General features: G+C 37.3%; 1 protein-coding gene across 1 annotated transcript in view; it reads left to right on the top strand.

Moving 5' to 3' along the window:
* LOC107726620 (sestrin-1-like) overlaps positions 1 to 14,427 on the top strand; it is a 50,189-nt gene that overhangs the window by 1,911 nt on the left and 33,851 nt on the right. The gene's annotated exons all lie outside the window — the stretch shown is intronic.

Below are 14,427 nucleotides of genomic sequence, written 5' to 3'. Positions count from 1 at the left end.
ACAAAACCGGAAATTGAGGGGTTATGACGTCATTGGCAGGCGACACAATGACACTATGGACACGGTCCGTGTCACTAGTTAAAATTGCTTATTTCTCTGGATTTAAACATTCTTCGAAACATTTGGGATAATGTAAGTACACAAGTCAGCAAAATATATAAAACTGTTCTAGTGGTTTTTGGATATTTTAATAAAAAAATCTTACATATTGTGCCTTTAACTAGAAGAATAGAATATTTCATATACATTTTTTTTTCATATTATTTAATTATAATTATTTAGCTTCAGTTCAATTTTGCTTCAAAAGACATAGCAGTGATTTTTTTTAAACACAGAGTTCCCATGGAACTGTGAAGTGTGATTTCCAGGCTTAAATTGTATTGGAACTTTTGATAGTCAATCTATTTTTTCTATTTATACTCAGTTTTAAGTATTTTTGCCTGGATAGTTACTTGTTGCTAGTGGGATATTCTATAAAATGCTTTTTTGTTTTTTTAAATCCTAATCCATTCATCTCATACAACTGGAAAATCATGGAAAAGTAATTAAAATTGGTCAGAAACTACGGGAACCCTTGAAGGGCCATTTATTCTTAAAAGGCAATTTGCAAGTAATAAATAAGTGGGATTTTTGGTTTTGGCTCTGCCATTAATGATGTTCTCCTGTGATCCCATGTTATTTTCATTCAATTTCAAACCATACTAATAGTATATATGCCAGAAGCTTATAAGTGAAGACTGAAAGAAAATGTAAGAAGAATATTTTGAGACTGCAGATAGACAAGATATGATGAGGTGAAGTGTAGCAGTTATTATGTTTGTTGTTTACACAAGCATGTATTTGTTTATACAGGATTGCATGTACGCCACATCTTAAAATAGCTCTGCCTGGGTTGAGGAAGCTAGGGGACTGGGTCATTTATTACAGTATTTGAGGCTTTTTGTGTCACAGAGTTCACTGGAGGAATCAGAGAGAATCAGGGGCTCTCCTTAGTCACAGATGCTGTTTAAAGGTTTACCAGAACATCTAAATCCATTTGGCCCATGTCTGTACATTGAATGTGATTGGCCATTATTTTCCTATGATCCTAAAGTGTTGAGAATCAGAGTCAGAGACGAAGCTTTAGATGTCAGAATATTAACATGTACTTGTTGCAGATTGCTTTGTTAGTGTTATTTTTTTGGATCAGCAACTTTGGTAATTAACAAATTACCAAATGTGGGATTAATTAACCCAAAATGTCACATTACTAAAAATATGCAAAGACACAAGACACGTTTACAAATAGTTTTAGATCATATATATATATATATATATATATGTAATCATTTCCTATGCTATTTATACAAAGCCCTCTCTTTGCATAAATAGGTTTTGTTTTGTGTTGTTAGATGCTAGGATGTTCCTCCCTTGTTTTGTGTTGACCTTTTAACCCTTTCTGCTTACTGTATCAGTGGTAAGCCGTCTGCTCTAATATCCGGAATTATGGGATTCAAGGGGCCATGACAAATGAGGTCACAGCAGTAGAGAAAACAAAATAAAATTGACCTTTTGATCCACACCACACCACACCACACAGATGCTGGCAGGCGTAGACACACATTTAGGATGTGACCTCAGAAAGCAGTAATCCAAGAAAAAAATGATTACTGATATAATACTGCATTGTTTTGTCATTGTGGTTGGTGCAGCCCACTTGCTTGATACCACACTTACAGGATGTGTCCTCTGGTTGTGCATCACACCTGAATGAGTTGCACCAGAATGGGCATTGTTCATTGTGAGCGTGTTTATGTGTGTGTTTGTGTGTGTGTGTGTGTGTGTGTGTGTGTGTGTGCACTAATGCATGTTTCTGCAGTGATAAGCCCTGAGAAGCTGTGGATAGAGAGACAGATCTAGGTCAGTGTCAGTCCACTGGTCTGAAAGGAGTTTTAAAAATGATATAAGATGCCCATATTTCCTAAGGCCCGTATTTTGTTCGTTATGGCTCATAGTGTCATATTCTCATTTGCAGATGGCGCTAGTTGTCTGTGAATTAAATATTCAAAGTACTTAACTTTGCAAATTATATACACAAAGATGATTTGATGAATAATATTTATATTTATGTTCCCATATTACTTATTTTGATTATTATAAGGGCATTTTCGGTCCAAGCAAAGGTGTTTGACCCTAAATATGAGCCTTCAAGACGCCAGGCTTCCTGGAATAATGTTGCAGTACAGTGCTGAAAATGTTCATTATAGAGACAGTAAGACATGTTACAGAAAGCCTTAGAGGAGTGTATTTGTTGCCCACCCAGGCTTTGAAAATGATTCCTTCCCTTAGGTCTTAAATTAGCTTTGGGCCTTGTGAGGGTCATGTGGATTGGATGTGTGTTTGTGTGTGTATGCGCGCATGTGTGTGTGTGTGTTTGTTATGTGTATGGAAGCTGGGTGTCACCAGGGTACTTGGCACCGGTTTAGTGAGCTGGGTGCTAGTAATGTTAAGTCTACATGTCTGCAGTCTTAGTGGTGGTTATTTTCTAATGCAAAATTATTTAATCCGCTATTGCATGCATTAAAGCAATGTTAAAATATTTCATTCTTGCATAAAATAGGCCTCATTAATAAAATAATTTTAACAATTTCAAATTTGGTGAGCTACATTTTTGAAAGAAGTCTTGATCTTATTTGATCAAAAATACAGTAATAAGGCAATATTGTGAAATATTAAAATTAAAAAAAAAAAAAAATTCTATTTTTACATGTAATTTTTCCTGTGATGGCAAAGCTACATTTTCAGGAGTCATTACTCCAGTCTTCAGTATCACATGATCCTTCAGAAATCATTTTAATATGGTGATTTGGTGCTCAAGATTCTTTTTTTTTTTCAGGTTTCTTTTAAGAAAATAGTTTTTTCACATGGAAATTATTTCCCCTTAACAGTATACTATGCCTAAAAAGCCAAAACATAGCCATCAGGATGTAGTGTGACCAAAACAGCCTTTTATTATAAGTCTTCTCTTCATTATTAACAAATTTATTGCCATTTTGTATGCACTGAAGATGAAAATGTGATTGCAGACTGATGAAAATGGGTTTGTCACCCTAAGGCAGCATTGTGCAATAGAGGGTTAAGCGAGTAGAAAATAAAAGGATAAATAGACACTTTATTTATACTTCACCTTAGAGAAAGAATATGAGTGGAAAACAATCTGCAGAGTGTGTTTTCTCCCCATTTAAGGAAGGGGGCTAACATGACAGCATGGAGTTCTGCCGCACAACAACCCCACGATTGGGGAGGGGGACTTGTTTGTGGTAACTCCTCTGAGGGGAGGGTGAAATCCTTAGAAACCTCTCTCAACTCTAGGAATTGAGGAATAGTACTGCCCTAGAGGAATGACGCCTATTTGGTTGTGAAAAATGGCCTTGTTCCAAAAAAACAAGTCTTTGGATGGAAAATGGAATGAAAGACATACACTCCCCCAAATACTCAGTACACAACATAACACCACACAGTTAGCACTTTGGCTTCTAAGATGGTGTGCGTATGTGACATTTTCTCTCCCCTGCTGGTTCGGTCTGGGAGTGTTGAGCTTTGTTAATGCTTTTATGAGGGTGCTGTCAATGCCACTTCTGTTGATCTGCACAAACACCTTATGAAATAAGTAGGATGAGGAAAGCAGTGCAGATGAAATACAGAATCTGCTGTTGGCAGAATTACGAATGTGAAAGATGAGGACAAGGCAAGTGAGCACAATTTTTTAGAGTGTTGGATGTTATGCTGTGTACAAGGATCAGATTACAGCCCATCTGTTGTTGATTAATATGAATGAATGCATGTAAAGCTGTGCACATGGATTTGTTTTGGGAAAAATTTCAAACTTTTACATGTTATAGTTAGTTTTGGAATCGACATAGCAGATCAAGCCCCAGTGGTCAGGGAGGAGACCTATTTTTTTAGATTACGTCAAATGTGTGCAGCAGTGTTGACTTTTACTCAAAATGGCATTGAAATCACGTCATGAATGTTATATAAAAGCTGTGTTTGGCAACTGGACACTGACAATACTGTGGTGATTTGGTGAGTTACCACAAAACCAAGTTTTTCCCATAGTGTAAAATTACGAACACCAGAGGGTGCCATTACCTCATAATAAAACCACTTACTAATTTGACTGCCTTAAGCTTGATACAGTGGAAATTTCCACCACTTGACCTGAAAGATGAGATAAATGCTTGCAGAATTGTTTTATTTCTTTACTCCTTGTGTCAAGAAAACAAATAGGATTAGATTGCTAAATTAATGTCTACAATACCATTATATCCAAATAGCAGTTGCTCAGCTAGCAGACCCATTACATGCAGGAAAATTACATCACACATACTGAACTGTGATGTCAAAGGCGAGAAAAAAATATCAACTTAATTCTTTTAAGATCCCTCCAAACAAGGATTGGCTATTGGTAAAACATCTACTGAATTATAATTTACTATGCTTGCAGATGCAATTTATTTCGAATACACAGCTAATTTTGAATTGCTGGATGATTTAGTTACATCTATCAGCAAGGTCTGTGCTATCCAGCCAAACTTTATCCCCGTGGGCTAAATAAGTGAACATGTATGTCAGTGTGTCATAAGTATAGTATAAGTATAGAAGATTGAAATGCTGTAAATGTTAAATATGGAGCTCATAGATATTTGTGTTTGTGTGTGTGTGTGTGTGTGTGTGTTTATACTCTATAAAGGGCTTAATGAGAGCTTTCGCAACTGTTCATGTGTTTGGAAGAGAAAACCAATGTTTAACATTTTCATCAAGCACATCATGGACAGGTTCTGGACACTTTTTTATTGTTGTGAGAAGTACTTTACCATGATAGCCATCTATCCATAAAACCACAAATGAAGATTTCCTATGTTCTGTGAAGTGCATGTTAAACCCAGGCAGCTGTCATTTAGTTTTTATAGATGTAAGCACCTCTGACATCTCAATGCTTCTCAATGAATCTTTCACATTTAAAGTGTTCTTTGTGTTTCTATGAGAGAAACTGATTCAGTTTATTGAAATAAACATCTGCTTTCATTCTTCAGACATAAATCCTTTTTGGTGTAACCTTGAAGTTGGAGACTGACATTTTGATATATCACACTTGTGTCAGATGATCACAAACCACCTTGAGAAGTTTCCATCTTCGATTATGGCCACATCCGGGGCACCAGAAGTAGGGGGGATAAGTTGATTTTAGATGCTGTATTTTTGCAAATAAAAAGATGCAACGTGAGCCACAGCCACATGTGCCACAGAACCCACGTGTAACCAGACCCAAAGAGGAAGTGGTATTATTTTGTGTGTGTGTGTGTTGTTATAGAGCATAAGAATGTCATAGGTAAAAAAAAAAAAAAACGGAAATTCGAGGGATGTGAAATAGAGAACAGAAATAGACTGAGTTGTCAGGCGAAGTAGAAGAAGAAATCTGTTTGGAGATTGGATGGTCTGGTGACTGTGCGGGATACTTTGAGTCAAAACCTAAAAATATTCAAACTGACCATTAACCTTTATTGCATCACACTGTCCATGTGCATTCTCTCCATAGCATCACTTTTTGTTATTCTAAAGTAACATCTGCTTTGATCCCAGTATTTGAGCTTTATGGAAGCCATTTTCGTTTCCTGTGTAATTTTATTTTCATTGGAAAACTACAGAAAAAGACAATGGCAGGTGTAGGATGGAAAATCCTCTTCATTTTAATAAAGCCCCCCTATATATGTGCGTCATTTTCCACTGGGTTGGCAGAAACTATTTGCTGCAGCCATTGTGAAGCCACATTTTGCATTAACACTATGTTCTAAAGTTTGACAGAAGCATGACGCACAATACTTGGCCAACATGGGCGAAAGAGCGTGCCTCTTGAGGAATGCCGAGATTACATTTCAGTGTTTACATTGTGCATTGGGATTGGTATGAATCTCCAGTTAATGCAACAGTGGAACAGGCCTTGCATGCTTATAGAGTCAATTCACGTCATTCATCCTTGCAAGTAGCATCTTCTTCTTTGTTGTGATTTGATGCACTGTTTAAGCATCTCAGCAGGTCTTCTGATGGAACCTGTGGAAAGCTTGGAAAGCTTTCTTTGATGGTTATATCACTCTTAGCCTTTTACTGGTACAAAGTGTACATAAATTGGAACCCAAACAGCTTGGCATGTCTGCAAGCAACAGATCACTGTGATGTCTGAGGCAGTGAGAAGTTGAAAAATTAGAAAAATGAAGTCAACAAAGATGAAAAGACAAACTCATTCATAAGTAAACTTTGAGAGGTGGAATGTTTAGAAGTTGAATAAAAGGAGTGAGAGATGAGTCACATCTAGAGAGAGATAGGGAGAGTGAGGAGTGAAAGGAAGAACAGAAAACAGGGCTATCAATTTCGTAAGCTGAATGTTAGCCATGTTTATGTCTCCCTCTAGACCCTTGGCATTTTCCGCCTCTCTGATCAAACACACATAGTGCTGTTACTTTGGTACAAAGCTCATACTTAAAAATTTAATGATACCAATCTTTCTGTTATGTCTGTTGCAACTAAATTAATCTTCTGTGGTATAAATAACAAGATTAAAAATACTTTTAGACTCAATTTAGTTTTTTTATATGTAATTTAATTTAGAATTGTATTAATTAATATATTAATATTAATTAATATATATATACATATTCATAATATTCATAATATTCATAATTTATTAAAGTAAGTTAATATTAATATTTATTCATTTAAATATTTATTCGATTTTTACTTTTTATATCTATATATTTTAAGAAGCACATTTAATTTGTCAATAATTTATATAATTATTTTATTCACTTTTTAATATTAATAATTTAATAAGATAAATACATATTAATTTATTGTTATTATTATTATTTTATTAAATGAGTTAAGTAGTGCATTTGTTTTTACTGTGGTGTTTACATTGATTTAGAGAATCGTAGGTGTTGGCATAGGCCACATGTCAAACTCTGCTCCTGGAGGGCCACTGTCCAGCTCCTAAACACCTGCCTAGACGTTTCTAATAATCCTGAAGACCTTGATTAGTGATTCAAGTGTGTTTAATTAGGGTTGGAGCTAAACTCTGCAGGACACTGGCCCTCCAGGACCTGATTTTGACACCCCTGGTATAGACAGTGAATTTTTTTTGTATGTTCATGTTTTGTTTTGACAAACGTTTGATTGTAGAAAGATCACAGAGCTTTTCCCAAGCTAATCAACATAATCAAAGTGTCACACTCTCATCTGTATTTCCTTATCTTCACAGCAATCTATCTGAGCCACAGAAGTAAACAACTGACAGGCCTGCACCAGTTCAAGCATACAAAAAAAAACCTGATATGGCATTTTGAATGCTGTGCTTGGCGAGGTATGGCTTGATTGCTCTGCCAAGCGGATGGCTCTTAGGACAGGTTTGAATCGGTGACCCGCCTCTAACCCGATTTAGCAACACGTGTGCCAGAGCTGGTGCTGAGTCATTCGATAACACGTTGCACACATTTAGGGAAGAGTATAACAAAACAATCGTGCAATATTCGTCTCTCTCACGAATGGCAGTCTGGTTTGCTTGTTAGTGTGTCTATGTCTGTGTGTGTGCTTGTATTGTTTTGTGTTTTTCAGGCAGACACAACCCCTTTGAAGACAGAAGTCCTGACATTTTTATTGGTATGTCTGGATATGCTTGTATTTTTAGTTGAGGTTTCCACAGCAGTGTCACCTGCCGCCGTCTTCTCTGTCTGGACGTGGGCAGTGTGGTCAGCTGTCTTGACAGTCTTAAGATATTCATGTGACATTATTTTTTTATACAGTATTTATTTAACAACTGAAGGTTAATATCAAACCCAAAGCCACACAGTGGGCCTTATGTGTATTGTTTTTAGTTAGTAGCTGTTGCTAAAAGATATTGCAATGTTATTTTTATTTCAAAAAGGAATCTTTTTTCCACACATTTTTTCCAGTTATTTGAGAAAACACATAAATTAGCTCTTTATATAAATCAGTGTAAAGACACAAGAGCCTGCTAGGAGCCAAATGTGTGCAAATGGCTTGGCTGATAAATTTGTCAGCTTTGGATTGTGTCATGCAATGGCCCTAGTTGAATATGTTGCAATATGATATGCAGCCAAGACTGTTAGCTTGCTTCTGACGATCATAGACTACATAACTTGATCATAACCTTATGTGAACTCATTGGATCATGTGTGTGGGTCAATTTTAGATGCACATGTTATAATGTTCTTGTTTTAGAGCTTGAACTAGAATGATCTTGATGCCTAGAATGACCTTACAACAAATACACAAGCTTTGTGACATGGTTTAAATTGTGGCATGTCAAAACTATTGTAAAACTAAATATTAATTAAACACTAATTGTTTTCCCCCTTTATTTGAAATAAAACCATTTGGTTTACAAATATCTGTAGGTTTGAATTTGATGTTACATAAGTAACTATTTAAAAACTTCTCACAGTTAGGCCCACCATCAAAGCCAGCTTGGGTTTTTCTCTGGTGTATGGATATGTAGTTAAAAAAAATTGAATTATGTTCTGTATCCATACACTACTGTTCAAATGTTTGTTTTGTTTTTTGGGGGGGAAGAAATTAACAAAGGATGCAAGGATGCATTAAATTGATCAAAAGTGACAGTAAAGACATTATAATGTTACAAAAGATTCATTAAAATAGAAAACTTAACTTTAACTGTAATATTTCACAGTATTACGGGTTTTCATCAAATAATCACAGTGATGGTTAGCAATATTATTACAATAAACATAATACATTTAATAAAAAACATTATAAAATGATTACAGTGTAAATTCAAATTTAGACCAATGGATTTCTATAAAAAAGTTGATTTTATTAATATTTTATTTCCAACTTTTTTCCATTTAGCTGCTGAATACGTAATTGTGATCAAGTTTTCAAATGCAGCATTCTCTGGTCAAATATATTTATATAATGACTGCTAAACTGAAAAACTGACTGTTGTCCCTGGCAACCCATCTCTTATAGTGGGGAAAATATTTATTTGATCCCCTGCTGATTTTGTAAGTTTCCCCACTTACAAAGAAATGAAGGGCCTGTAATTGTTATGGTAGGTTTATTTAAGAGACAGAATATCAACCAAAAAAATCCAGAAAAAAACACATTGTATAAAGGTTAGAAATGTATTTGCATTTCAGTGAGTGAAATAAGTATTTGATCCCCAAGCAAAACATGTACTTGGTGCAGCGAGATCTTGCACGGAGCTCCAGACCGAGGCCGGTTGATGGTTATTTTGTATTTCTTCCATTTCCGGATAATCGCACCGACAGTTGTCTCCTCCTCACCAAGCTTCTTGCTGATGGTCTTGTAGCCCATTCAAGCCTTGTGCAGATCTACAATCTTGTCTCTGACATCCTTTGACAGCTCTTTGTTCTTGCCCATGGTGGTGGGAGAGGTTGGAATGGAAGATACAGATTGTGTGGACAGGTGTCTTATACACCTAACAAGCTGACATTAGGAGTAACTTCTTAAAGTGGCAGGACTAATCTGTGTTCCGGGCGGGCGCATAACCAATCTGTGGGAGCCAGAATTCTTGCTGGTTGGTAGGGGATACAAATACTTATTTCACTCACTGAAATGCAAATCAATTTCTAACCTTTGTGCTTTTTCTGGATTTTTTGGTTGATATTCTGTCTCTATCTGTTAAAATAAACCTTTAAAAGTTACCGTTAAAATTAACACTGAGTGTGTGTTTTGACTCCATCAGTAGAGCTAATGGCCAGGTGTTATTGTTTCTGTTCAGTACAGATAGTGCTTTCAGTTGGAGTTATGGGCCAGCCCCACTCCCCAACCAGCTTACTTAATAACTGTCATCAGTATGTGTAAGTGGGGGCGGTGGGGTTCTGAATACCTTCCGATATGGGAGTCTATTTATGCCAGATCCTGACCTCTGCTTCATTAGAATAATAAATCAGTAGAGGGAGAGTGGGAGAATGATAAAGAGAGAGGGAGATGATAAAAGAAAGAGAAGGGGTACAGTGATAAACAAGTAGCAATGTCGCTCATAGACACTGGCTCCACCCCCCACTGCTTTGTTATTGGTTGAGATGCACAGCATGAGCACACCGTGATTGGCTGAGAGGATACACACCTCCAGAATCCTAGAATGTGTTTGTGTCCTGTGTAAAAAAGAACATTGCTAACTGAAAAAAAGAGAGAGTGAGACAGAAGCATGTAGAAGATGGAAAGGGGGCTTGAAAAAGGTGGTGTGAACCATATGGTTGGATATGTCCCAGAAATTTCTAGGAAAACGGAGAACTGTTTGTTTTCGGTGATGTCTGGGAGACAAAAGGAGTTGACCCACATTAAACCGCTGATTCTCCTGCATCCTTAGCTACCCCCCTTTATTGCCCCTGTTTAGGCATTCCTGGAATCATATCCCAAGTAGCTCCCATCTGCCAAAAAAAAAAGTTTTTCTGCACTTAAAAACCACCATACTAACAAAACATGCCTTCATGGTACATCTACTTTTGATTGAGGTATTTCATCATGAGGGAGTCAGACTTTTTGAGAGAAGTTCTATTTCAGTGTCATTCTTGTTTTTCTTCCCATTGGATGTTTACCTAATTTACCTAACTTGATTAGCTAATGCATTCAATTTAATAAAGCCAATTGACCGTTCTAGTAAACAGAGATGTTGACTGTAGAAAATGTGCAGATTTTAATGCATTAACAACAGGAAACTATCTGCAGTGGAAGGCACGGGACCCTTCATTGTGAATGAATCAAGACAAGCTTACTTGTAGGTGTCTGTAACAGTGGGCAGTGTGTATGTCTATTTTTGAAAATTGTGTTGTTTTTGAAGGCTTGATCTATTGCTGTGGTTGTGACACATGCCTTGCACTCTGTATGACCCTCTTTGTGACATTTTCTAGGTTTGTGCAAATGAGAAACAGGTCTGGTACTTTGCATGGCTGCCATATTTTTGACTGATAAACATGACAAACAAGGATTACAAAGAGTGTTACTAAAGAAATACATGCTCAAAACAACCCAAGTATGACGTACTTCCAGTTCACTGAGATACATAATTGCGCTGAGTGGTATTTGGAGGGATGCATGATATTACAATTCAGGCTGATAAGACAAAAAATAATTTTTTATGTTCTGACCAATAATCAATAAATGGTCTAAATTAAACATTATCTAGATATTGATAAATGTAGAGAAAATTTGCTGTAATATTGACTAATATGATACCAATATATCATGCATCCCTATACGTTTGTTAAATTATTATGCTGTAATGCTGTAAGAAGGTATATTTAATTGGTATCATTGTCTATTAGCATGTTAGCAGGGGAGTTGAACCAAGCAGAAGGCTCGAGCTGATATACCACATTTATCGCAGAACATAGCCGAGTGTTTGGGATTGTTGTTATCTAACTGATAGGCCTAATCTTAGTCATTATGTGCTAATAGGAACAAATAAAGAGGCCAGTCTGATCACGGGACAACAAATTATGTGACAAAACTAAATAGAGTTTTATATGCAATAACGGTAGCAAAACCCAAAAGAGGAACATTGTTACACATTTCAAGCTGAGCGAGAGTCTGTGGTTTGTGAGGGCACATTTTGTACTGTCTGTTTGTCTTTGTGTGGTCAGCTGCTAGTTGTTTGGACATGCAATATGACGGTCTAGATTCACCTGCCACCTGTCAGCATACATTTCACTGAAGACATTTAGTGGCTAGCAGTGTTTGGGAAGCTGCTTTGAAACTTCCCAAGTTACTCATAATTAAAAGCAGTTAAACTGCAAGTGAAATGTTTTACACAAGCTACTAACATAAAGTAGCTAATTTAAATATACTGTATGAATTAGTTTTTATATATATATATATATATATATATATATATATACATTAAAAGCAGCATTTATTTGGCACAAAAACAACAAGGATCTCAATTTAGGTATTAAACAGGAATGGGTTGAAAAGAAACATCTAGAAAAGTCTGGAGATGTGACTTCGTCACATTTTTAAAATGCTGGGCCCTATCATACACCCGGCGCAATGCGGCGCCAGGTACGACGCAAGTGTTTTTTGCTAGTTTCGGCCCGACGCAGTTATCATTTTTACATCCTGCGCCACATTGTTTAAATAGCAAATGCATTTGCACCCATTTGGGCGCCCATGGGCATGCTGGTCTGAAAACGAGGTGTGTTCAGGCGCATTGTTGGCGCGTTGCTATTTTGAGGCAACTGAAACAGACTGCACCATTGACCAACTAAAACCTGGTCTAAAGTCAATGGTGCCGTATTTTTTTGTTATTTAAACAGCACGTTAGTAATATGCGCCTAGGCGGGTCCACAACGCGCATACACTCTGCTTATTACACACACAAGAGACACGTAGCAGCACACATACATGCCAAATATGAAAAATTAAAGGATTACAATGTAAAAGATTATTATTGTGTAGGCTACATAAATATAAAAATGCCTGCATGTCATAATGGATAGTCATTGCATGTACCAGAATTAGGCTACCTATTTGCTCGCGCACAAACAGATCCGTTTCCTCTCTGGAGACAAATCTTTGCAAATTCCGCCATGTAAATAGCGAATCCGCCATGGCGCAAGCGCAACTGGCTCTTAAAGGGAATGGGAGATGAGACTCTGATTGGTTTATTGCACGTTATGCCCAAAACACACCCATTACTCATTAAGAGAATAGGGACAACCTTTTTAGACCATGCACCGGCTGCGCAGACCGTTTTTCCCGTCATTAAACTAGCAAAAGAGAAGTCGGGAAAAAAACTATGGAAAAGCAGCGCAGTGTAATGTAAAATTGCATTCTGCGTGAATGGCCCCTTACACTGCATTAAAAGAGTGCAAACAATATCATCTTGTTGCAAGACTCATATGAACATTCCCTGATGTGTAAGGCAAGTAGAAGTAAAGTTCAGAACAGGGTCAAGGACAGGTGTTAGTTACCCTTGAGTTATGAAATAAATCAGTGGCAATTTCTCCCCCCACCCCCATTGATCTACCCCTATCTTGGCTTGTTTACCATCTCAGGATGAAGCTGAAGGAGTTGAGCTGAGGGGAGTTGGTCTGCGTGTGTTGTGTGACACAATGGGGAGAACAGGGAGAGGGGGCTCACATTGTGAATGAGGTAGTGGAAGTGTGTGTGAGCATGAATCTGATCTCAGATGCCTGTTGCAACACAATAGCCCCACCATCTAGCTTTTAAAAGGGTAACTAAATGACAGGACGGACAGTGTCATAAAATGCCTCCCAATAGTTAAATACAGTGCACAAAGTTTTACAAGTATATAATTCTGCTATTGTATAAAATTATGTTTTGGGAACTTGACATACAGTACATTTACTCTTTTGCACCTATAGCTTCTAATGTTAGCAGACATTATAACTCTGTTGACACACACAAAGTTCCTCACATTCCCCTTCTTGTGTCAGTATGTGTTCTATGCGTGTTATCTCTGAATCCCCTCACCCCACCCCTCACATGTTTGTGTAGCAACTCAGTGCTCATTCTCATACTTAAGTCAATCTGTTAAGTAGCTGTGGAGACAAACAGCTCTAGTTTAGCAACTCAGAGAGAGAGAGAGAGAGAGAGAGAGAGAGAGAGAGAGCAAGCAAGTGAAGGAATATTGTTTTGAGAAATGCCGAAGACTGTGATTAGACCTCATTAGGTCTAAAAGGCCCTGAGCCTCACGGCTGAATGCAAGCCTCTGTGTGTGTTGATATGTGAATGTTTGTGTGAGCGCTCGCTTCCCTTCCCCCCTTAAACTCAGCTATGTACTGTTTTTTAGGCCTACCTGTAAGTAGACATGTTTAGACATGTTTGGATCACAGTTGTTTTTTGGGTTGTTACATTTTTTTAAATATTTCTTCATGTTTGATCTACTTTTAGCAGTGACATCGAAAATACACTACCTTTTTAAAGGGTTAGTTCACCCAAAAAAGTTGTATTAAAAATGGTCTTTGATCTTTCAAGCTGTTTAATGCCACTCAGCGGGTGTTGCATGCATCCGTCCAAAAGCAGTTAAAGGGGTCATATGATGCGATTTCAAGTTTTCCTTTCTCTTTGGAGTGTTACAAGCTCTTGGTGCATAAAGAAGATCTGTAAAGTTGCAAAGACTAAAGTCTCAAATCCAAAGAGATATTCTTTATAAAAGTTAAGAGTCAACCACGCCTACCTAAAACGGCTCGTTCTAACACGCCCCCACATATCTACATCACTATGTGGGAAGATTTGCATAACGCCACCCAAATGTTCACGCAAAGAAAGAAGGAGTAACTTTTATTCTCGCTGTAGTATTGTTGCCGCCGCCATGTCAAAGTGAAAAGTGACGTGACATGTGGCCAAGTATGGTGACCCATACTC

The sequence above is a fragment of the Sinocyclocheilus rhinocerous genome, unplaced genomic scaffold (assembly GCF_001515625.1).
Source record: "Sinocyclocheilus rhinocerous isolate Xijiao unplaced genomic scaffold, SAMN03320098_v1.1 scaffold1538, whole genome shotgun sequence".
NCBI classification, from domain to species: Eukaryota; Metazoa; Chordata; class Actinopteri; order Cypriniformes; family Cyprinidae; genus Sinocyclocheilus; species Sinocyclocheilus rhinocerous.
The sequence above is the reverse complement of the archived record's forward strand: the minus strand, read 5'-3'. Positions and strand labels throughout refer to the sequence as shown.